Genomic DNA, 26,381 nt, shown 5'->3' on the forward strand with positions numbered 1-26,381 from the left:
GTTACGGGTCCGGCATTAGAACACGTGGTGGTCAAAATGGCGCCGGACGCCAACCCCTGCAAAGGGGGCGGTACTGGTGGCCTGGTGACGCCAGGGGGTGTGTCCCCGAGTCCGGTTAATGGCGAGCCCGGGAAACTGGTCTCTGATGCGAGTCAGCGGTCTGGAGAACGGGTAAACCAGAAACCGGATGTGGTGTCTGAAAGCCGGAAGTCTGTCGGTGTCGCAGTAAAGCCGTCAGACGTTCCGGACAAGGGCGGTCACAGAGGGGGCTCCGGCTCTGTTGGCCACTCCTCTGTGGGAGGGGGGAGCGGTCCGGCGCCGGAGGCGGCTCCAGTGACGTCAGTGGCTCCTTCGTCCGCATCGCTGAAAAGTGGTGTAGGCGAGAAGGGGGCTGCTGGCGTCGGGGGCGGCGGTGGCCCCTTTCCCAAAAATGTTCCGCACATAGAAAAGATGGAGGTTAATGAGGCGGAGGGCACAGCGGGGACACCGCTTATAACATCTGGTGGCGTCCCTGCAAAGGTGCCTGATGATGCGGAGACTGAAGCAGTGTCTACCCACACAAAATGTACAGGAAAAATACATAACATAGGACCAGGCCTGGCCAGAAGGATGACTGCAGGGGGACCTGGTGGGTTAAATGAAAAAGTTGCGGCTGTGGATGTGGGAACTGCTGGGGGTATGCAGGTGTCTGTAAATAAAGTTGCTGGAGTGTCTGCTGGTAATGGGGTGTTGAGTGCTGTGTCTGTAGGTGGTGAGGTGGTGGGTGGTGGGGATGGGGTATCAACCAGGGGCAATGGGCCTGGCGCTCCTCTTGCTGTGACATCCGGCAGGTCTTATGCTGGTGTGGCAGCGGGGGGACAGCGGGCCCACCCATCTTCATCCTCAAGGTCCGGGGACGGTAACTTGCAACAACGTCTCTTGGACGCTTTAAGAGAGGGAAAGCAAACCCTAACCATAGGGGGAGTGCAGAAGGACCTGTCTTTCTGGATAGACAGCTATGGTCTAAATGCCTTCCGAGAGCAACGAGGAGATCAGTGGTCGCTCCCAACAGCCGGGCAGGCTGTAGCCAGGAGGAATGTGGTCCGTCTCCGGTGGCGTGGCAATGATGCGTGCCCTCCCAGAAAGAGGGTGGTGGAGCTGCTGCTGGGGATGGGCTTCAAGGCGAGTGACATCTTTGCCTTGATACATCCTCATGGCTCGGTCGAGTTTGACATCAGCTTTGTTCACCTAGGGGGCCTTGAGGTCTTCTGGGGGAACTACGAGCTGATGAAGGACGAGCCTGGCTGGCGAGACTTTGCTGCACAAGCAATTTCTCGCCAAAGTGGTCCCAAGAGAGTGACCGTTCTTACCCGTAATGAGTCACTCTCTTGTATTGATATCATGACCTGGTTGGGAAGGTACGGAGAGGTAGTAGAGATGCCACGGAAGAACATGGATGAGTTTGGCATCTGGTCAGGGGCCTGGACGTTCATGGTTAAATTAAAGCGTCTGGGACAGACGGTGTCCCACATACCATCGTCTGCTTTCCTGGGAAGAGATCGGATCCTTGTCTTCTACCAGGGGCAGCCGAAGTTGTGTCACCGGTGTGGCGACCCCTCACATTTGAGTGCAGGCTGCAAGGTGCAGAAGTGTGCTCATTGTGGGGGGATTGGTCATCTAGCCGCATCGTGTGACCGTATTCGGTGCAACCTGTGTGGTGACTTAGGTCACCCGTTCAGTCGGTGTCCTCGCTCTGTTGTCAATGCTTGTTCCAAACCTGCGGAGGATGAAAGGAGGGAGGCCTCCGTGGGTGAGGGTGCGGGCAGGGACGATGGGGCACAGGGGCAAGGGAAGAATGCAAAGAAGGGTCCCCCTTCTCGCCAGAGAAGGGCGGAGAAGCGAAGGAAGGAGAGGATTTGGAGGGCGCTCCAGGAAACTGGGACAACCTCTGATTCGGATCTGGATGCCCCCCCTGAATCTGATGCCCCTGGGGAGGCCGAATTGAATGGGGAGATGAGGAGGATCCAAAGGGAGCAGAGGGCTGAGGACTCTCAGTCCTCCCACTATGAAAGTGTGGGAGAGGAAGAGAGGACTCAGCCTACAGCAAAAGGGACACCGGGCAAAACCCAAGGGCCAAATACATCTGGCCCCGCCCTGGCCCAGGAAGGTAAATCCTGTACCCCCCTGGTGCGCTCTACTGATCGATACCATGCTCTCGTGGACATTCCAGCCTCTCATACTAAGAGGGAGGGCATGGTAGGGCACCCTAGAGTCGTTGAGCCTCCCCTGCTGCAGGGGCCGTTGCCCCCAGAGGGGGAGGTTGACCCGGTACTTGGGGATGAAGATGGGAATAGGGTGGTGAATATGGACTCCTCAGTTTGCAAGAAGCGAGGCAAAGAAGGGGGGTCCTCATCAGATAGAGGGGGGGGTGGGAAGAAGAAAGCCGTCTAACTCAAACATCCATGATGGCGGCACCCACTCCGTTGACGCTGGCATCAATTAACGTTGCCAGCATTAAGTCAGATAGGGCGAGATTTGCAGCCTTTGATTTTCTTGGCCGAGTTGAAGCCGACATTTTGTTTTTGCAGGAGACCAGGCTGTCACTTTTGGCAGACGTCGTTAAATCTAGGAGGGAGTGGCGACGCGGGCCCTCCTACTGGTCTCTTGCGGCTGAGCCCTATAGCGGAGTGGCGGTCCTTTTCACCGCACCGGTAACATGCCGACGGATGATTGAGTTAGAAATGGGGAGGTGCTTGATCTTAGATGTCCTCATGAGGGGACAGGAATTAAGACTAATCAATATATACGGACCCCAGAGCAAATGGGACCGTAAAAGTCTCTTCATGAGGATTAAGCCTTTCCTTTTTTCAGGTCGACAAGTTATCTTTGGAGGGGACTTCAATACTGTCATGAGACCCCGAGATAGAGGAGGTTCCGGAGATAAAAAATTGACCTACGATAGTGTAGCATTAAAAAATATAGTTAGCGATGCTCGCCTGGTGGATATCCACATCAGGCATACCCCAGGCCACTCGGGTTTCACCTATCGTAGAGGTAGTTGTAGGTCTAGGATAGACAGGTTTTTTTTGAAGGAGGAAGCCATCTCTTCACCAGTGTCCGTTGTTGAGGTGGAGTTCTCCGATCACTGTATGATTATTTTCTCTTTGAACATTGCAGAGTCCCTCCAGATGGGAAGAGGTATATGGAGGCTGAATTCTACTCTCTTGGAAGAAGCGGAGATAAGACAGGCCTTTGAGGATTTTCTTCAGAGCCAGGTACCTTTGTTGGATCTCAGTGGTACTAAGTCTGAGTGGTGGGAGTTGTTTAAAGTCCGGGTGGCAGGATTTTTCCGCAGGCTCTCGAGCCTCAGGTCCATGAGTAGGTACCGCCTATATCAGGAACTGAGGAGGAAACTCGAACATCTGGTCTCAACCGGGGGTAGTGGGGAGGAGATCTCCGTGGTGAAAGCTTTGCTCAGGAGGTGTCAGTATGATAGGCACACATCTTTAGTTCTTGAGAGGGATTTCGGGAGGTACCGCTCGCCCGACCCCTACAGGAACTGTAAGATGTCAGTGAGTCGTAAGGTTGTGACAGGACTGATTGATAGTACAGGATCTCTGAAGAGATCCAAATCAGGGATCTTGGAGGTCGTCAGATCCTTCTACTCGCACCTCTTGGGGAAGCAAGATCCAAACCGAGACGAGATGTCGGCTTTCCTGGCTGAAACCATCCCTGAGCCAGGGGTAGACCCCTCTCTCGGTGTTTTGATAGATTCGATCAAGGAAGAGGAAGTGGGATTGGCGATTGATGGGCTTGCCCTCAAAAAATCACCAGGGCCGGATGGCTTAACATCCGAGTTTTATAAGACTTTTAAAGGAACCCTAGTTCCCCTCTTGACTGAGGTGTTTAATGAGTGCCTTTCCTCGGGTACTTTGCCAATGTCAATGAGGAGGTCGGCCTTGATCGTTTTATCGAAGGGTAAAGACTCGACCCGTATTGAGAATTGGCGTCCCATAGCGCTGCTCAATACGGACAGAAAGGTTCTCGCAAAGGTGCTGTTTAATCGGCTGGTGAAGTTTGCATCCCGGCTCCTTTCGCCGGTCCAGCATTGCTCTGTTCCAGGCCGCAGCACATTTAGTGCTGTCCTCAGTGTCAGAGAGGCAGTGGAGCAGGGAAATTCTGGTCGGTGGGAGGGGTACATCCTGTCCTTGGACCAGGCCAAGGCTTTTGACCGGGTGGACCACGAGTACCTCTGGTCGGTCCTTCTGAGGTACGGCCTACCGGGGGGGTTTGTCAATTGGCTACAGACCTTATACACTGGGGCTGAGACTTTTGCGCTGGTGAACGGTTGGGTTGGAACCCCCTTTGAGGTTGGGTCTGGTGTCCGCCAGGGTTGTCCCTTGAGCTCTTTGCTATATGCGTTCGCAATTGATCCTTTTCTTAAAAGGATCGATCGTGGGCCATTGGCGGGAGTCGGGGCCGGCCTGGAGGGGCCGGAGGCCACTCAGAGGGTGGTTGCGTACGCAGACGACGTCTCCATTTTTGTCTCCTCGAGAGGGGAGGCAGAGTGGGTGATGTCGGAAGTGGAGCGTTACTCATTGGCATCTGGGTCCAAGATCAACCGGGATAAGTGCAAAAGTCTCTGGCTGGGAGGAGGAGATCCTGGTTTTGATCTCCCGGACACCCTTCCAGAGCCTCAGGGGTCTGCTAAGATCTTAGGAGTCGAATTTGGCCCGGGTGATTACCCCAAGAAGAACTGGGAGGATAGGCTGAATCTAGTTGCCCAGAAGGTCGACCAATGGAAGGGTTGGTCCTTAACCCTGAGGGAAAGGGTTCACTTGGCCAAGGCCTACCTGGTGCCCATGTTGCTTTACCTGGGCAGTGTGTGCATCTTGCCAGAACCTCTCTGGACTCGGGTCTATAGCCTGTTCTTCCAGCTGTTATGGGGGAACAGGCTCAACCTAATCAAGAGGGAGGTTACTTACCTACCAAGGACACTAGGCGGGTTAGGTATGGTTAACCCGGTGGTGTTCCTAGTGAACACCTTTGTTAAGATCAACCTGGCAAACCTCTGGCAAGAGAGGGCTCCTTGGTGGATATCCTCCTGCAGGGGGTGGTTTCGGCCTTTCTTCCAGGAATGGGAGAGAGGAGGGCAAGTGAAAGACCTGCGTACACCTCACGGACATCTCCCGGCTTATGCCACCCTGGCGCTGAAGATTGTTCGCCGGTGGGGTCTGGAGGTGTGGGAGATCAGGACCATGTCGAGAAAATTTCTTGACAGGAGGGTCCTGATGACCCACTTCCAGAAGCCCCTGGCGCTCAAAGACTGCCCAAGTAGTGACCTCGGGGTGGGATTAAAACTTTTAAATTCAGCGAGGATTCCCCAGAAGTTTTGGGATCTGGCTTGGCGTTGCTTCCATGGGAGACTGTATGTGAGGGACAATCTAAAGTGCAGAAGCTCTGATGATCGGGATTGCCCCCGGGAGGAGTGTGGCGGAGTGCTGGAAAGCATGGAGCATTTCCTGCTTCATTGCCCTTTCAATACAGAGGTATACAAAAGGGTGGGAGCCTCCATTGGTTGGCCAGGCCTAACCAGCCTCTCCTATGCTGGGTGGGCCTATGGAGTGTTCGGAGACCTCGGTGGTAGGGACCATTGCACCTTGTTTCTAGTCAGTATAGTGGTCAGGCACTTTATGTGGAATGCACGATGTCTAGTTTCTACCCAGAAGAAAATCCTCCTAGTGGATGAGGTTGTTAGCAATATCATGGGTGACCTGGTGAAGGTGCATTCTTTGGAGGTTGGCAGATTGGGAGCATCCAAAGCCTCTCGTCTTTGGAGGGGCTTTTCCTTTTGGGTGCCTTAATGTGTCTGCCTTCATGAGGGAGGGGGAGTCGTCACCGGTGCTCAACTGGAGGTGGGGGTCTGCGTTCCGCTGAGGCACCAATAAAAAATATAGCGATAGGACTCGGAATAAGGGAAAGGTGAGGGTCAGCATAGGGTCAGCTTTCAATAGGGTCAAGAAAGGGTTAGTAATAGGGTAAGGAGATAGGGCAAGCGATAGGGAGGGTGCAGCGGTGGACGTGGTACCTTGGCCTCTGGGGGGGAGCTGGGGGGGGCTTTCCCTTCTCTCTATCTGGTGATGGGCTAGGTAAGCACTGGAAGATTTTTGTTTTGTTTAGGATTGAAATGGCAGGAAAAAGGTTTACAAGCGACCGAACTTGGTGCTTTCGGGTATGGTGTATTTTGTATATGGTTTGGTATTTGGACAGGTTGGTGACGTGTATTGTATTATAATGTAGAAATGTTGTTAGAATAGGGATAGACTTAAGGGGGTTAATAGATAGGTTGGGAGGGGGTCGGGGGGGGGGGGGTTTGCCTGACCCAGCCCCGGACTATGCGGACATGGGAGGACATGGGGCGGGGGGCTGGGCTGGGGTGTTGGGTGTGGTGGTGGGGGCCAGCATCTGGACTATGCGGACGTGAGAGGACATGAGGCGAGATGCTGGCTGGGGTGGTGGAGTTTAGGTAAGAAGGGTAAGGTTAGGGAAAGTCAGGATGTGTATAGTGTGATTAAAAAATATATATATATAAAAAAAAAAAAAAAAAAAATTGGGATTAGTATTATTATATTTTGGATTTTTGGGGTTATTATTATTATTATTATTTTATTATTATTATGTTGTTGTTTTATTATTATTATCATCATTATTATGTTGTTTCTTTAGGCCCTTGGTTGACGCGGGTCGGGGGATTTTCTGTTGGTACTTTGGATTACGTTTATATGATGTTTGTATATATTCTAGTTATTGTTTAGTTTCGGATGAAGTGTAGATGTAAGTATATAAGAGTGGGGTGTATGTGGCCGGGTCTGGTATCGTTTTCTCTTCTCATATACAGAGATGTATATAAGAAAATTTGTTTATAAGAATTGGGTTGTGACTTTTTGGTTATATGGAATTAGTTATGTATTTGTTTTTCAGTTTATGTTTTGTAAATTTATATAAAATAAAGAGATACAGGATATAACTCAGGATCAGTACAGGGTATATAATGTCATGTATGTACACAGTGACTCCACCAGCAGAATAGTGAGTGCAGCTCTGGAGTATAATACAGGATATAACTCTGGATCAGTACAGGATAAGTAATGTAATGTATGTACACAGTGACTTCACCAGCAGAATAGTGAGTGCAGCTCTGGAGTATAATACAGGATGTAACTCAGGATCAGTACAGGATAAGTCATGTAATGTATGTACACAGGGACTCCACCAGCAGAATAGTGAGTGCAGCTCTGGAGTATAATACAGGATGTAACTCAGGATCAGTACAGGATAAGTAATGTAATGTATGTACACAGTGACTCCACCAGCAGAATAGTGAGTGCAGCTCTGGAGTATAATACAGGATATAACTCAGGATCAGTGCAGGATAAGTAATGTAATGTATGTACACAGTGACTCCACCAGCAGAATAGTGAGTGCAGCTCTGGAGTATAATACAGGATATAACTCAGGATCAGTACAGGATAAGTAATGTAATGTATGTACAGTGACTCCACCAGCAGAATAGTGAGTGCAGCTCTGGAGTATAATACAGGATGTAACTCAGGATCAGTACAGGATAAGTAATGTAATGTATGTACACAGTGACTCCACCAGCAGAATAGTGAGTGCAGCTCTGGAGTATAATACAGGATGTAACTCAGGATCAGTACAGGATAAGTAATGTATGTACACAGTGACTCCACCAGCAGAATAGTGAGTGCAGCTCTGGAGTATAATACAGGATATAACTCAGGATCAGTACAGGATAAGTAATGTAATGTATGTACACAGTGACTCCACCAGCAGAATAGTGAGTGCAGCTCTGGAGTATAATACAGGATGTAACTCAGGATCAGTACAGGATAAGTAATGTAATGTATGTACACAGTGACTCCACCAGCAGAATAGTGAGTGCAGCTCTGGAGTATAATACAGGATATAACTCAGGATCAGTACAGGGTATATAATGTCATGTATGTATACAGTGACTCCGCAGGTTATGGTTGTCTAGATGTAACATTGCAGTAGGATTCAGACATTCACTTTATCACTGATTGAGGTTTAATGTTGCTCCTCATTATTGGTTTTTCAGGGATGGTTTTTTGTCTCGGTTTTTATATATTTGCTGAGAAGTTTTCTATTATTCCTAATGAGTTCAGGAATTGATGAATTATGTCTGAGGATCATGAGAGCAATAAGTCTGTAGGCAGCAGGAGACGGTGAGATGTTTCTCGGCAGCTGTTGGAAGTCCATGACACTGGTGAAGTTGATGGGGAGGAGGATGAAGGACATGAAACTTGTGAACCAGCAGATGTAGAAAATAAGGATCAATGAGGAGATTCCCGAAACCTGTGGGTCGGCACAAAGACAAGGACCATGACAGACGTGTGAAGATTATCAGGACGTAGTGTAGGGACGGGTCCAACATTTATGGCTGAGGATCATGAGAGACGTTCATTAGTCGATGTCGTGGGGTCAGTAAATTAAGAAAGTCGAATTGAGACCTTTGTGGGACTTTAGGAGTTGGATGAGGGTCATCAGTCGTGGAGAGGAGTAGGTCTCGACTTTGAGAGACGTGGGCAGGGTCGGCATCAGGAACGTGCGATCTGTACAGTCACCCTGGGCACATAACCTGTCGCTACTGTCAGACGGGGCACCACCAGTCCTGATGACCTGGACACCTGCACCCTTAATCTTACACTTGGGTAAACCTATGGAAATGCAGCTGCATGGGTAGTGTTATTGGAGCGCTGCGTGATTATTGGAGCGCTGCGTGATTATTGGAGCGCTGCGTGATTATTGGAGCGTTGCGTGATTTTTGGGGCGCCGCGTGATTATTGGGGCGCTGTATGATTATTGGGGCGCTGTATGATTATTGGGGCACTCTATGATTATTAGGGCACTGTATGATAATTAGGGCACTGTATGATTATTGGGGCGCTGTATGATTATTGGGGCGCTGTATGATTATTGGGGCACTGTATGGTTATTAGGGCACTGTATGATAATTAGGGCACTGTATGATTATTGGGGCACTGTATGATAATTAGGGCACTGTATGATAATTAGGGCACTGTATGATTATTGGGGCACTGTATGGTTATTAGGGCACTGTATGATTATTGGGGCACTGTATGATTATTGGGGCACTGTATGATTATTGGGGCACTGCATGATTATTGGGGCACTGTATGATTATTGGAGCACTGTATGATTATTGGAACACTGTATGATTATTGGGACACTGTATGATTATTGGGGCACTGTATGATTATTGGGGCACTGCATGATTATTGGGGCACTGTATGATTATTAGGGCACTGTATGATTATTGGAGCGCTGTATGATTATTGGGGCACTGTATGATTATTGGGGCACTGTATGATTATTGGAGCACTGTATGATTATTGGGGCACTGTATGATTATTGGAGCACTGTATGATTATTGGAGCACTGTATGATTATTGGAGCGCTGTATGATTATTGGGGCACTGCATGATTATTGGGGCACTGTATGATTATTGGAGCACTGTATGATTATTGGAACACTGTATGATTATTGGGGCACTGTATGATTATTGGGGCACTGTATGATTATTGGGGCACTGCATGATTATTGGGGCACTGTATGATTATTGGGGCACTGTATGATTATTAGGGCACTGTATGATTATTGGGGCACTGTATGATTATTGGGGCACTGCATGATTATTGGGGCACTGTATGATTATTGGAGCACTGTATGATTATTGGAGCGCTGTATGATTATTGGGGCGCTGTATGATTATTGGGGCACTGTATGATTATTGGAGCACTGTATGATTATTGGAGCGCTGTATGATTATTGGGGCGCTGTATGATTATTAGGGCACTGTATGATTATTGGAGCACTGTATGATTATTGGGGCACTGCATGATTATTGGAGCACTGTATGATTATTGGAGCACTGTATGATTAGTGGGGCACTGTATGATTATTGGGGCACTGCATGATTATTGGGGCACTGTATGATTATTGGAGCACTGTATGATTATTGGGGCACTGTATGATTATTGGGGCACTGTATGATTATTGGGGCACTGCATGATTATTGGGGCACTGTATGATTATTGGGGCACTGTATGATTATGACTATAGAACGGCCTCCGGACTCCTGAAGTTCCCAGTGTCTCGCCCATACGAGGGTCACCACAAGTTATACACAAGTTCAGGAGGGTCCGCTGAGCGGAGGACACAGGGACCCGATGTATGTCCATAGGGGGACGGGTGCGAGTATTTATCTTGTCAGAGTCTGTTGCTGATTTAATATAACGGAGGCGAGCGCGCGGAGGACGCCATAACATCTAATCATGTTTTTATGGTGGAAATACAAGTTTAGGGGATTATTGCATAATTCGGGCTGAGCTCCCTGAAGAAGGATGATTGCCGCTCGCTTTAAAGGGATTTTCTGTCCGGGATTATTCTATAGGCTTTGAACCTGTGGAGAATTCTCTGTTATTGGATTCCAGGTTCTGGAGAAGATACATGGGGGGGGGGGGGGGTTGTCCTATACACCCAATAAATCACAGCCATTCTTTACCGAAGAGCCGGGTCTGATTAACTCCTCACGTACGAGAATGAAGAATGAAGCCTTGGATCGATTATTTCGTTTAACTCCCATCATTTTACAGGTTAAATCCTCACATGAGGCTGAGTAATTGTGCTAATTCTGTTCTGAACTTATTTTGTAATGGTTTTAAGTTAGATAATGACTAATACTCCAGTCACATTCAAAGCTGCATTCATCATTTTAATATTCCAACAAAAATTCAGAGCTGCTTTCACAATCCTAATGCTAAAATTTCACCTAAAGCTGCATTTACAGTACAATTCTGATACTCAAGTCACATCCAGAGCAGCAGTCACAATTCTAATAATCAGTCACATCCAGAGAAGCATTCACAATTCTAATCCTCCAGTCACACCTGGAGCTGTATTTACAATTAGGGTATGTTCACACGCAGTGTTTTCAGACGTAATTCTGGCGATTTATGCCTCGAATTACGCCTGAAAAAATGCCCCTAATACGCCTACAAACATCTGTCCATTGCTTTCAATGGTCTTTACGATGTTCTGTTCCCACGAGGTGTAATTTTACGTGTCGCTGTCAAAATACGGCGCGTAAAAAGACGCCCGCGAAACTGAAGTACAGGACAATTCTTGGGACGTTTTTGGAGCCGTTTTTCATTGACCCCATTGAAAAACAGCTCCAATAACGGCCGTAAAATACGCAGCGAAAAACGTAAGTTGTTAAAAAACGTCTGAAACTCAGGAGCTGTTTACACCTGAAGACAGTTCCGTAATTTCAGACGTTTTTGGTCACGGCGTGTGAACATACCCTTAGGAGGAACAATCTACAAGGGCAAGTAGAATTTTTGGGAAACAGATTTTTATTTTGACCCCCTACCTCAGCGTTCTCCGGTTGCGTCTCTCAGCTGTTGAGGATGGTGGTTGCAGTAGTCCCAACACCACGTCTGTGACGCTGTCGTCACTTTTTGTTTCTGAGCAGCCGGAGTTGCTCTAATAACTGTGTGGCTTCCATTAGGTGAGAGTACACGGCCCCAGTCACTACAGTAAAGCCCCTCGCTCCCGGGTCAGGTCCTCTTCATTTCTGTGGACCCTGAGGACCCGATCCAGAAGCGAGGCGGGTAGATAAATATGTGGGGTCTGAATTTATTTTGGAGTCTAATCTGAGGCGTAAATACATTTTTGGGTCTGGAATTTACTGCGGCAAAAAAAAAAGTGCCCAAAAAAGGGCACATTAGAAAGTGAACTTTTGCACCAGGGCCCACGATTCTTTAGCTTTGCCTCAGTTTGGTAAACCACAACTCCCAACAAGCCCACATGCTGGGAGTTGTAATTTCTCAACAGCTGGAGAGCCACAGTTTTCCGACCGGTGCCCTACAAAAAGAATATCAAAAAGAGGGGTGACCCAAAAATAAAATGTGGGTGGATGGTTCCGTGTAGATAACGGGTGTGTGACCCTGATCTGTGATCTTCCCGGAGAATATTGTATTAAACTGGAGCAATGTGAATGTTCATAAAATGTGGGGACGCGGCCGATTCTATTACGTCGTCTTCAGGTTGTAAAACGTATTTTGTGCCTTTTTATTGCTCATTTTCTGCAGATCTTTTGTGCAAAATTTGACGGCTTAATAGACGTTCCCCGATCCCATCTGGCAGGATCATTTCCAATTTATTAAAAGTTAAATCCGGTTTCTCAGAAAACACGTATAAGGCCGAACATAAAAGCAAGTGCCAATAATGGAGCCCCCCCCCAGGCCCTCTATGGCCAGGCACAGGGCACGGCGGGCATGGATCTGCTCCGGGACTGACTGGAGTATAATATTAGATAATCTTTTTTTTTTTGTAAAAGGTCGATGCTGATTGACTAGAATCAGCCAATCAATGGGCCCCGTCCAGATTAGATAAAACAGACATTGCACCTCATGGGTCCTGCCCATTGGAAAAAAGTTAAAGGGCAAATATAATCAGAAAATGAAGCTGAATTATATCCGGTTCTTGTCATACGTATTTTTTTTTAAACGTTTTTGGTGTTTTTTTATTATTTTGTTTGTTACTATCCACAACAAACAACAAATCTTGAAATATTGCAGTTCTCTAACTTGCCACTAGATCACACTATAAGCGGACACTACCTATTTTCTGCATCTCACTTGTCAGCTTTGCTGTATAGGTTGGGACAGAATAGAACAGAGATATCTCAATATCATTAGGGGGGTTAATGACAGCTGTATTGTACTGCCGGAAGGTACAACACTGTACACACAGATAACACACTGTACGCAGCTCCCCTGTCACTCCATGGTCTCTGGGGGAGGGGCTTTACTCCATTACGTCCTCCAGACTGTAGTAATGCATGACAATTGACTCCCATTCATTGCAGCTGCCATAAAGCACACGGTCCTTGCTGCACTGCACTATGTTTTTTATAGTCAGAAAATATATAAATCCACATACAATAATTTAAGTCCCAATTCCTTCTTCTCTAATTTATTGCCCCCCCCCCCCCACCTCCTTTGATTCTATTTTCAGGTAAGAACTTGTTTTCTCTTGTAATTTAACCGATACTGGTTGCGGCTGAGGAATACAGCTGGAGTGGTTCAGTGCTGGGGTCAAGGGCCCCTTTAGCTTTTACATCAACGTGTCCTTCAAAGCTAATGTGCCACGTGCGCTGCGCTCCACAATGCTTAGAAGCTCCAGCGGCTCCGAAACAAGAGCTCAGACTCCTACTCTGGATCTTCTCGTATTGATCTACCACTAATGGAAACACTGCCGCTCCGTCTACCCCTCCATGATCATATACAGGACGGGGGGCTCTGTGATCCTAGAGTCTAATGCTCTATCCCCAGAAAATATGTCTCCCCAGCATTTAACTCCGGGCTGGGCTTTAATCTTCCCTCCATATATTGATTGTAAAGGAGGAACCTCGACTGCGATCTCACCTGTCACCGGGGAGATAGAGACAGAATAGAAGGTAGGAGAGAACAAAGATACTTTAAATCCCAGGAAACCCAACCTAGACAGCTAGACATCCCGGGAAACCCAACCTAGACAGCTAGACATCCCGGGAAACCCAACCTAGACAGCTAGACATCCCGGGAAACCCAACCTAGACAGCTAGACATCCCGGGAAACCCAACCTAGACAGCTAGACATCCCGGGAAACCCAACCTAGACAGCTAGACATCCCGGGAAACCCAACCTAGACAGCTAGACATCCCGGGAAACCCAACCTAGACAGCTAGACATCCCGGGAAACCCAACCTAGACAGCTAGACATCCTAGGAAACCCAACCTAGACAGCTAGACATCCTAGGAAACCCAACCTAGACAGCTAAACATCCCGGGAAACCCAATCTAGACAGCTAGACATCCTAGGAAACCCAACCTAGACAGCTAAACATCCTAGAAAACCCAACCTAGACAGCTAGACATCCTAGGAAACCCAACCTAGACAGCTAGACATCCCGGGAAACCCAACCTAGACAGCTAGACATCCTAGGAAACCCAACCTAGACAGCTAGACATCCCAGGAAACCCAACCTAGACAGCTAGACATCCTAGGAAACCCAACCTAGACAGCTAGACATCCTAGGAAACCCAACCTAGACAGCTAGACATCCTAGGAAACCCAACCTAGACAGCTAGACATCCCGGGAAACCCAACCTAGACAGCTAGACATCCCGGGAAACCCAACCTAGACAGCTAGACATCCTAGGAAACCCAACCTAGACAGCTAGACATCCCGGGAAACCCAATCTAGACAGCTAGACATCCCGGGAAACCCAACCTAGACAGCTAGACATCCTAGGAAACCCAAGCTAGACATCCCAGGAAACCCAACCTAGACAGCTAGACATCCCGGGAAACCCAACCTAGACAGCTAGACATCCCAGGAAACCCAACCTAGACAGCTAGACATCCCAGGAAACCAAACCTGGACAATTAGACATCCCAGGAAACCAAACCTATACAGCTAAACATCCTGGGAAACCCAACCTAGACAGCTAGACATCCCAGGAAACCAAACCTGGACAGCTAGACATCCCGGGAAACCCAACCTAGACAGCTAAACATCCCGGGAAACCCAATCTAGACAGCTAGACATCCCAGGAAACCCAATCTAGACAGCTAGACATCCCGGGAAACCCAATCTAGACAGCTAGACATCCCAGGAAACCAAACCTAGACAGCTAGACATCCCGGGAAACCCAATCTAGACAGCTATACATCCTGAGAAACCCAATCTAGACAGCTAGACATCCTGGGAAACCCAACCTAGACAGCTAGACATTGGGAGAATCAAAACTTAGAGAGCAAGACATCCCAGGAAACCCAACATAAACAGCAAGATATCTCAATAAATCCAACCTAGATAGCAAGACATCCCGAGGAACCAAACCTAGACAGCTAGACAATCCTTGAAACCTAACTGGATAGCTAGACATCCTGGGAAACCCAACCTAGATAGCAAGACATCTTGACAAACCTTACCTAGACATCCCGGTAAACCCAACCTAGAAAGCTAGACATCCCTGGAATCCCAATCTAGACAGCTAAAGATTCTGAGAAGCCTCTTAGATAGAAAGATATCCTGAGGAACCTAACCTAGACAGCTGGACATCCTGTGAAACTCAACATAGACAGCTAAACCTCCTCAGAAACCCAACATAGATAGGAAGACACCCCAGGAAACCAAATATAAACAGTTAGGCATCCCAAGAAACCCAACCTACAGTAGATATCGACATTTCGAATAACCTAACCTAGACAGTTAGACATCCCTGGAAACCCAACCTAGATAACAAGACACCCCGGGAAATCCAAGCTAGACAGCTAGACATCCGAGAAACCTAGAAAGCAAGACCTTCCAGAAACCCCAACCTTGACAGCAAGACATCCTGGGCATCCCAACCTAGCCCGCAAAAAATGAATAGTTAGTTAAGAGGACATCTAGATTCTGCCACATCCAAGATCTAAAGGGGTTGTAGAAAACCCATTCTCATACACCCTGCCGGGGAACTCTGACTTAATAGCATTTGGTCCACTGTTCAGAATCCTCATCTCTCGGTCAGAGTGTAGAGCGGTTACATAGAGCGTCTCTCTCTCCCTGGAGGACCTGTCCTGAATGGACATTGTGTAATTCTTTATTTCCCCTGTGGTGTCGCTGCAGAGAACACTTACTACCAGTTTTCTCTGCAGATTTCAGCTGATCGCTGGGGGTCCCAGCAGGGGAAGCTTTGTGATCTGCTTATTGACAAGAGACCTTCTAACAAGTAGGGATTGTCCTCTAACCTTGCTTGGATTGGTGTAATTTGTTTATAAAGCTTTATGATAAATCCTATAGATGATCCAATGGGAACTATAATGGTCATCCTCCATCACTTTGACCATCCTCCCTATTAAACAAACCCTTTTCCATATTTCCTATTGGAACGTATGTATATCCCAGAAGGAATAGGACCCTCTCTAAAAACAAGAGTCTGGGGCTGATAAGTAAGGGCCTGTTCACATCACCATTCATTTCCGTTCCGGGGTTCCGTCGGAGGGTTCCGTCGGGTGAACCCCGCAACGGAAAGTGAAACTGACAGCACAGCTTCCGTTTCAGTCACCATTGATCTCAATTGTGACGGAAACATCGCTAATGCTTTCCGTTCATCACCATTCCGGCTGGTTTCCGGTTTTCCGACGGAATCAATAGTGGAGTCGACTCTTTGCGATGGTAAATTTAGAAAATAATTGCTTGCAACAGTAAGTTGTTAAGGCGGCGGCGGTCTGAGTGAGGTCGGTGCGTCCCGGGGGTGGACCAGTCCAGTCATCCAACCTGAGTCACCTGAACTCGCGTTAGGTCAGGTTACTCAGGTCACATGACTGGACAGGTCCACTCTAGGGCCGGCACGCACCAACCTCACTGAGTGAGGTCGGCCCAGACCAAATGATCTTAGCCGGCGTTCACCATCCCTGGTCTACAGCGTTGGCTACAGGGACTGTGTGACCAGTCAGAGCTCCCCCCAGTGATCTTCCAGCTGATCTACGGGGGTTCCAGGATCCGGACCCTGAGACATCAGCTGAGCGGCTGTCCTCAAAGCAGAGAACTATCTTGATTTTAAAATGATTGTTATGGGGTCGATATTTCATATTAAATACAGGCGGGCAGAGTTATTGGCAGGGCCGATGTCTGGGTAGATGCTGGTGCCCATTGGCCTTCAGTGAAGCGGGATAATTTGGGCAAGAATGATGTCCACTTGTAACCTGAGAGTGGGATAGACAGGGGGCCACTACGATAGTCACTCCAGGGCCCACACAGGATTGGAGCTGGCCCCGGTTATTGGGCTCAATGGTCGTATGATGCTTTCCCATGATGCATTGCATTGCCGAGGCTTAGAGGACTCTGTTCCCGCTCGCTGAGCCTTGGTCGCATCTTCTCATCACTATTTTGCTGCTTTCTTACATGAAGTGCTCAGTAACAGGGAAGATGAGCGTCTCGGCCTCCGAGGGCAGGAACGTTCCGCTTGGATCGCGCTTCGCCTCCGGTTTGTTCGGCTTCGGTGGAGGACGATACAATGTGTTTAGACATCAATCATGTATTGAACCTGTTATTCCGTCACGTTCTCAGATCATTGTGATCATGCCGCTGATCAGTGGGGTCAGGTACGGCTGCTCTCCCTGAAGGGCTCGGAGAACTTTCTCTCCTCCTTTGGTCGGCGTTTTCACTTCAGGCTTAGTGATGACCCGTTATGGGGCGAGCGGATGTCTGAAGCCTTTGCTGCATGTTATTACTGACTCGGATTTGTTTCTTGTTAAGGTTTTATCTGTTGCAGGAAACTTCTTGTTATATTCCCTATCAGGACATCCTTTATTTGAATGGGGATGAGTTGTAATACCAGGCACAGCCTATGGGCAGGAGTGGCGCTGTTTCTGGAAAGATCAGTCCGTGGTTCCTTCCGTGTATGGACATATGAAGTCATCCATCTCTGCTTCCACCACAGCATGTCAGTGGAGTTGAGTTGAGGTCTTAGTTTCTCGTGTCACTGGGATGTCATTTCTTGAGGGTTTCCCTCCGGTGGGTTGTGACCATTGACTTTCCAGATGTCTTTGACTTACCCCAGTATTCTCATTAGTCTCACAGTAAACATGGCCGGGGACAACGTTCTACCCCGCCGGAGGTCGGGCGCCACTGATCGTAATGTTATAAGGATGTAACCCCCTGATGGATCCCCTTAGTAGAGAGAAGGAAAAGGTCACGGCTCTCATTTACTGGATATGATGGGAGTTACAGTACATATGAGTCCCAGAACCCATCATTCTGAACAGTGGTGGGGGGCTCAGCTGCCGAACCCCCAAATCAGGCATGATGATGTGATGACATGAGACGTGTGATTGGTGATAAGACGTGTGATTGGTGACGTGTGATTGGTGATTGGTGACGTGTGATTGGTGACGTGTGATTGGTGATTGGTGACGTGTGATTGGTGATTGGTGACGTGTGATTGGTGACGTGTGATTGGTGACGTGTGATTGGTGACGTGTGATTGGTGATTGGTGACGTGTGATTGGTGACGTGTGATTGGTGATTGGTGACGTGTCATTGGTGATTGGTGACGTGTGACTAGTGATTGGTGACATGTGATGGGTGCCGTGTGACTGGTGATTGGTGACGTGTGATTGGTGATTGGTGACGTGTGATTGGTGACGTGTGATTTGTGACGTGTGATTGGTGATTGGTGACGTGTCATTGGTGATTGGTGACGTGTGATTGGTGACATGTGATTGGTGATTGATGACGTGTGATTGGTGATTGGTGATGTGTGATTGGTGCCGTGTGATTGGTACTTGGTGACGTGTGATTGGTGACGTGTGATTTGTGGCGTGTGATTGGTGACGTGTGATTGGTGATTGGTGACATGTGATTGGTGATTGATGACATGTGATATGTGATTGGTGACATGTGATTGGTGACATGTGATTGGTGATTAGTGACGTGTGATTGGTGATTGGTGACGTTTGATTGGTGATTGGTGACGTGTGATAGGTGATTGGTGACGTGTGATTGGTGACGTGTGATTGGTGATTGGTGACGTGTGATTGGTGACGTATGATTGGTGATTAGTGACGTGTGATTGGTGACGTGTGATTGGTGATTAGTGACGTGTGATTGGTGACGTGTGATTGGTGATTGGTGACGTGTGATTGGTGATTGGTGACGTGTGATTGGTGACGTGTGATTGGTGATTGGTGACGTGTGATTGGTGATTGGTGACGTGTGATTGGTGATTGGTGACGTGTGATTGGTGACGTGTGATTGGTGATTGGTGACGTGTGATTGGTGATTGGTGACATGTGATTGGTGATTGATGATGTGTCGTAGTCCTTTGGGTCATTGCGGTAGATAAGTCTTATGATTTCCACGTTGCTCCATCCCGAGAAATAATCACGTCACAATCTTCATCTGAGCCCCAGAAACGTCTCGAGTGGTCACATGATGAAGCCGCGTCCCCGTCCTGACAGAGGAGCGCCTTCTCCGCCACGTCTTACTTTAGTCGCCGCTCTGAACTTTCTCCTCATTACTGTCCATGAGGACAACGCCCCGGGGTGACTGCGCCCCGACTTCTCATCTCTGCCCATCAGATAGTTCTAAACATCGAGCTTCACCTTCAGATAAAGGTCAAAATGATTAACAAATCCCCAGATGAAGACCATGAAAATGAAGTCACCAAGTAGAGGACCCCACCCCGGATATTATTCATGGCAGGATTTAAAGAGACAGGCGATGATGAGGCGGAGGGGGGGGGGGGGGTTTACTTCTTCTCTTTCTTTCTCATGCTGACAAAATGTGAAAATAATAAAAGACGTAGAGACCTGACTGTCCCATCTATATCCTGCAGATTATTACACCACTGACCTCTGCAGAACATTGCTCCTCTACCTCCTCACAGATACATAGTGATATATCCTGCAGATTATTACACCACTGACCTCTCTGCAGAACATCGCTCCTCTACCTCCTGACAGGTACATAGTGATATATCCTGCAGATTATTACACCACTGACCTCTCTACAGATCTGCAGAACATTGCTCCTCTACCTCCTGACAGATACATAGTGATATATCCTGCAGATTATTACACCCCTGACCTCTCTGCAGAACATTGCTCCTCTACCTCCTGACAGATACATAGTGATATATCCTGCAGATTATTACACCCCTGACCTCTCTACAGATCTGCAGAACATCGCTCCTCTACCTCCTGACAGGTACATAGTGATATATCCTGCAGATTATTACACCCCTGACCTCTCTAAAGATCTGCAGAACATTGCTCCTCTACCTCCTGACAGATACATAGTGATATATCCTGCAGATTATTACACCACTGACCTCTCTACAGATCTGCAGAACATTGCTCCTCTACCTCCTGACAGATACATAGTGATATATCCTGCAGATTATTACACCACTGACCTCTCTACAGATCTGCAGAACATTGCTCCTCCACCTCCTGACAGATACATAGTGATATATCCTGCAGATTATTACACCCCTGACCTCTCTGCAGAACATCGCTCCTCTACCTCCTGACAGATACATAGTGATATATCCTGCAGATTATTACATCACTGACCTCTCTACAGATCTGCAGAACATTGCTCCTCCACCTCCTGACAGATACATAGTGATATATCCTGCAGATTATTACACCACTGTCCTCTCTACAGATCTGCAGAACATCGCTCCTCTACCTCCTGACAGATACATAGTGATATATCCTGCAGATTATTACACCACTAACCTCTCTACAGATCTGCATAACATTGCTCCTCTACCTCCTGACAGATACATAGTGATATATCCTGCAGATTATTACACCACTGACCTCTCTACAGATCTGCAGAACATTGCTCCTCTACCTCCTGACAGATACATAGTGATATATCCTGCAGATTATTACACCCCTGACCTCTCTACAGATCTGCAGAACATTGCTCCTCTACCTCCTGACAGATACATAGTGATATATCCTGCAGATTATTACACCCCTGACCTCTCTACAGATCTGCAGAACATCGCTCCTCCACCTCCTGACAGATACATAGTGATATATCCTGCAGATTATTACACCACTGACCTCTCTACAGATCTGCAGAACATTGCTCCTCCACCTCCTGACAGATACATAGTGATATATCCTGCAGATTATTACACCACTGACCTCTCTACAGATCTGCAGAACATTGCTCCTCCACCTCCTGACAGATACATAGTGATATATCCTGCAGATTATTACACCACTGACCTCTCTACAGATCTGCAGAACATCGCTCCTCTACCTCCTGACAGGTACATAGTGATATATCCTGCAGATTATTACACCACTGACCTCTCTGCAGAACATCGCTCCTCTACCTCTTGACAGGTACATAGTGATATATCCTGCAGATTATTACACCACTGACCTCTCTACAGATCTGCAGAACATTGCTCCTCTACGTCCTGACAGATACATAGTGATATATCCTGCAGATTATTACACCACTGTCCTCTCTAGAGATCTGCAGAACATTGCTCCTCTACCTCCTGACAGATACATAGTGATATATCCTGCAGATTATTACACCACTGACCTCTCTACAGATCTGCAGAACATCGCTCCTCTACCTCCTGACAGATACATAGTGATATATCCTGCAGATTATTACACCACTGACCTCTCTACAGATCTGCAGAACATCGCTCCTCTACCTCCTGACAGACATATAGTGATATATCCTGCAGATTATTACACCACTGACCTCTCTACAGATCTGCAGAACATTGCTCCTCTACCTCCTGACAGATACATAGTGATATATCCTGCAGATTATTACACCACTGTCCTCTCTACAGATCTGCAGAACATTGCTCCTCTACCTCCTGACAGATACATAGTGATATATCCTGCAGATTATTACACCACTGACCTCTCTACAGATCTGCAGAACATTGCTCCTCTACCTCCTGACAGATACATAGTGATATATCCTGCAGATTATTACACCACTGACCTCCTCTACAGATCTGCAGAACATTGCTCCTCTACCTCCTGACAGATACATAGTGATATATCCTGCAGATTATTACACCACTGACCTCTCTACAGATCTGCAGAACATTGCTCCTCTACCTCCTGACAGATACATAGTGATATATCCTGCAGATTATTACACCACTGACCTCTCCACAGATCTGCAGAACATCACTCCTCCACCTCCTGACAGATACATAGTGATATATCCTGCAGATTATTACACCACTGACCTCTCTACAGATCTGCAGAACATTGCTCCTCTACCTCCTGACAGATACATAGTGATATATCCTGCAGATTATTACACCACTGACCTCTCTACAGATCTGCAGAACATTGCTCCTCCACCTCCTGACAGATACATAGTGATATATCCTGCAGATTATTACACCACTGACCTCTCTACAGATCTGCAGAACATTGCTCCTCTACCTCCTGACAGATACATAGTGATATATCCTGCAGATTATTACACCACTGTCCTCTCTACAGATCTGCAGAACATTGCTCCTCTACCTCCTGACAGATACATAGTGATATATCCTGCAGATTATTACACCCCTGACCTCTCTACAGATCTGCAGAACATTGCTCCTCTACCTCCTGACAGATACATAGTGATATATCCTGCAGATTATTACACCCCTGACCTCTCTACAGATCTGCAGAACATCGCTCCTCCACCTCCTGACAGATACATAGTGATATATCCTGCAGATTATTACACCACTGACCTCTCTACAGATCTGCAGAACATTGCTCCTCCACCTCCTGACAGATACATAGTGATATATCCTGCAGATTATTACACCACTGACCTCTCTACAGATCTGCAGAACATTGCTCCTCCACCTCCTGACAGATACATAGTGATATATCCTGCAGATTATTACACCACTGACCTCTCTACAGATCTGCAGAACATCGCTCCTCTACCTCCTGACAGGTACATAGTGATATATCCTGCAGATTATTACACCACTGACCTCTCTGCAGAACATCGCTCCTCTACCTCTTGACAGGTACATAGTGATATATCCTGCAGATTATTACACCACTGACCTCTCTACAGATCTGCAGAACATTGCTCCTCTACGTCCTGACAGATACATAGTGATATATCCTGCAGATTATTACACCACTGTCCTCTCTAGAGATCTGCAGAACATTGCTCCTCTACCTCCTGACAGATACATAGTGATATATCCTGCAGATTATTACACCACTGACCTCTCTACAGATCTGCAGAACATCGCTCCTCTACCTCCTGACAGATACATAGTGATATATCCTGCAGATTATTACACCACTGACCTCTCTACAGATCTGCAGAACATCGCTCCTCTACCTCCTGACAGACATATAGTGATATATCCTGCAGATTATTACACCACTGACCTCTCTACAGATCTGCAGAACATTGCTCCTCTACCTCCTGACAGATACATAGTGATATATCCTGCAGATTATTACACCACTGTCCTCTCTACAGATCTGCAGAACATTGCTCCTCTACCTCCTGACAGATACATAGTGATATATCCTGCAGATTATTACACCACTGACCTCTCTACAGATCTGCAGAACATTGCTCCTCTACCTCCTGACAGATACATAGTGATATATCCTGCAGATTATTACACCACTGACCTCCTCTACAGATCTGCAGAACATTGCTCCTCTACCTCCTGACAGATACATAGTGATATATCCTGCAGATTATTACACCACTGACCTCTCTACAGATCTGCAGAACATTGCTCCTCTACCTCCTTTGACAGATACATAGTGATATATCCTGCAGATTATTACACCACTGACCTCTCCACAGATCTGCAGAACATCACTCCTCCACCTCCTGACAGATACATAGTGATATATCCTGCAGATTATTACACCACTGACCTCTCTACAGATCTGCAGAACATTGCTCCTCTACCTCCTGACAGATACATAGTGATATATCCTGCAGATTATTACACCACTGACCTCTCTACAGATCTGCAGAACATTGCTCCTCCACCTCCTGACAGATACATAGTGATATATCCTGCAGATTATTACACCACTGACCTCTCTACAGATCTGCAGAACATTGCTCCTCTACCTCCTGACAGATACATAGTGATATATCCTGCAGATTATTACACCACTGACCTCTCTACAGATCTGCAGAACATCGCTCCTCCACCTCCTGACAGATACACAGTGATATATCCTGCAGATTATTACACCACTGTCCTCTCTACAGATCTGCAGAACATTGCTCCTCTACCTCCTGACAGATACATAGTGATATATCCTGCAGATTATTACACCACTGACCTCTCTACAGATCTGCAGAACATTGCTCCTCTACCTCCTGACAGATACATAGTGATGTATTCTGCAGATTATTACACCACTGACCTCTCTACAGATCTGCAAAACATTGCTCCTCTACCTCCTGACAGATACATAGTGATATATCCTGCAGATTATTACACCACTGTCCTCTCTACAGATCTGCAGAACATTGCTCCTCTACCTCCTGACAGATACATAGTGATATATCCTGCAGATTATTACACCACTGACCTCTCTACAGATCTGCAGAACATTGCTCCTCTACCTCCTGACAGATACATAGTGATGTATTCTGCAGATTATTACACCACTGACCTCTCTACAGATCTGCAGAACATTGCTCCTCTACCTCCTGACAGATACATAGTGATATATCCTGCAGATTATTACACCACTGACCTCTCTGCAGATCTGCAGAACATCGCTCCTCTACCTCCTGACAGATACATAGTGATATATCCTGCAGATTATTACACCACTGACCTCTAGTGATCTGCAGAACATTGCTCCTCTACCTCCTGCCAGATACATAGTGATATATCCTGCAGATTATTACACCACTGACCTCTCTACAGATCTGCAGAACATTGCTCCTCTACCTCCTGACACATACATAGTGATATATCCTGCAGATTATTACACCACTGACCTCTACAGATCTGCAGAACATCGCTCCTCCACCTCCTGACAGATACATAGTGATATATCCTGCAGATTATTACACCACTGACCTCTCTACAGATCTGCAGAACATTGCTCCTCCACCTCCTGACAGATACATAGTGATATATCCTGCAGATTATTACACCACTGACCTCTCTACAGATCTGCAGAACATTGCTCCTCTACCTCCTGACAGATACATAGTGATATATCCTGCAGATTATTACACCACAGACCTCTCTACAGATCTGCAGAACATTGCTCCTCTACCTCCTGACAGATACATAGTGATATATCCTGCAGATTATTACACCACTGACCTCTCTGCAGAACATTGCTCCTCTACCTCCTGACAGATACATAGTGATATATCCTGCAGACTATTACACCACTGACCTCTCTACAGATCTGCAGAACATTGCTCCTCTACCTCCTGACAGATACATAGTGATATATCCTGCAGATTATTACACCACTGACCTCTCTACAGATCTGCAGAACATTGCTCCTCCACCTCCTGACAGATACATAGTGATATATCCTGCAGATTATTACACCACTGACCTCTCTACAGATCTGCAGAACATTGCTCCTCTACCTCCTGACAGATACATAGTGATATATCCTGCAGATTATTACACCACTGACCTCCTCTACAGATCTGCAGAACATTGCTCCTCTACCTCCTGACAGATACATAGTGATATATCCTGCAGATTATGACACCTCTGACCTCTCTACAGATCTGCAGAACATCGCTCCTCCACCTCCTGACAGATACATAGTGATATATCCTGCAGATTATTACACCACTGTCCTCTCTACAGATCTGCAGAACATTGCTCCTCTACCTCCTGACAGATACATAGTGATATATCCTGCAGACTATTACACCACTGACCTCTCTACAGATCTGCAGAACATCGCTCCTCTACCTCCTGACAGATACATAGTGATATATCCTGCAGACTATTACACCACTGACCTCTCTACAGATCTGCAGAACATTGCTCCTCTACCTCCTGACAGATACATAGTGATATATCCTGCAGATTATTACACCACTGACCTCTCTACAGATCTGCAGAACATTGCTCCTCCACCTCCTGACAGATACATAGTGATATATCCTGCAGATTATTACACCACTGACCTCTCTACAGATCTGCAGAACATCGCTCCTCTACCTCCTGACAGATACATAGTGATATATCCTGCAGATTATTACACCACTGACCTCTCTACAGATCTGCAGAACATTGCTCCTCCACCTCCTGACAGATACATAGTGATATATCCTGCAGATTATTACACCACTGACCTCTCTACAGATCTGCAGAACATTGCTCTGCTCCCTCTCTTTTCATAAGTCATTCTATAGAGTAATACATTCCAATCTCTTTAACTTGTATTATTAGTTTCTTGGCTGTAACATCGTGTCTCATACTCCAATCACACCCAGAGCTGCAGTCACAATTCTGCTGACGTCTTGTTATCTTTTATACTGCACTTTATATCTCTCTGCTGCCCCCTGCTGGCAGGGTATATATACAGTACAGAGCATGTTCTGCTGTATTGCATTGTGGGAGATGTAGTGTTTATGTTGAGTTCTTTGATATAACACAATCTCCATCTCCTTGTACGGCCCTCGGAATAAAACCTGAGGGGTTAATATCTTATAATATCTAAATGTGTAAATAAGAGCGGCGTGAA

At 46.9% G+C, this 26,381-nt stretch overlaps 1 protein-coding gene across 3 annotated transcripts in view; it reads left to right on the top strand.

Annotated features, from left to right (window-relative positions):
* Nucleotides 1-26,381, top strand: part of MDGA1 (MAM domain containing glycosylphosphatidylinositol anchor 1) — a 323,508-nt gene that overhangs the window by 48,040 nt on the left and 249,087 nt on the right. The window lies entirely within an intron of this gene.

This window comes from Rhinoderma darwinii, chromosome 4 (assembly GCF_050947455.1).
Source record: "Rhinoderma darwinii isolate aRhiDar2 chromosome 4, aRhiDar2.hap1, whole genome shotgun sequence".
Taxonomy (NCBI): domain Eukaryota; kingdom Metazoa; phylum Chordata; class Amphibia; order Anura; family Rhinodermatidae; genus Rhinoderma; species Rhinoderma darwinii.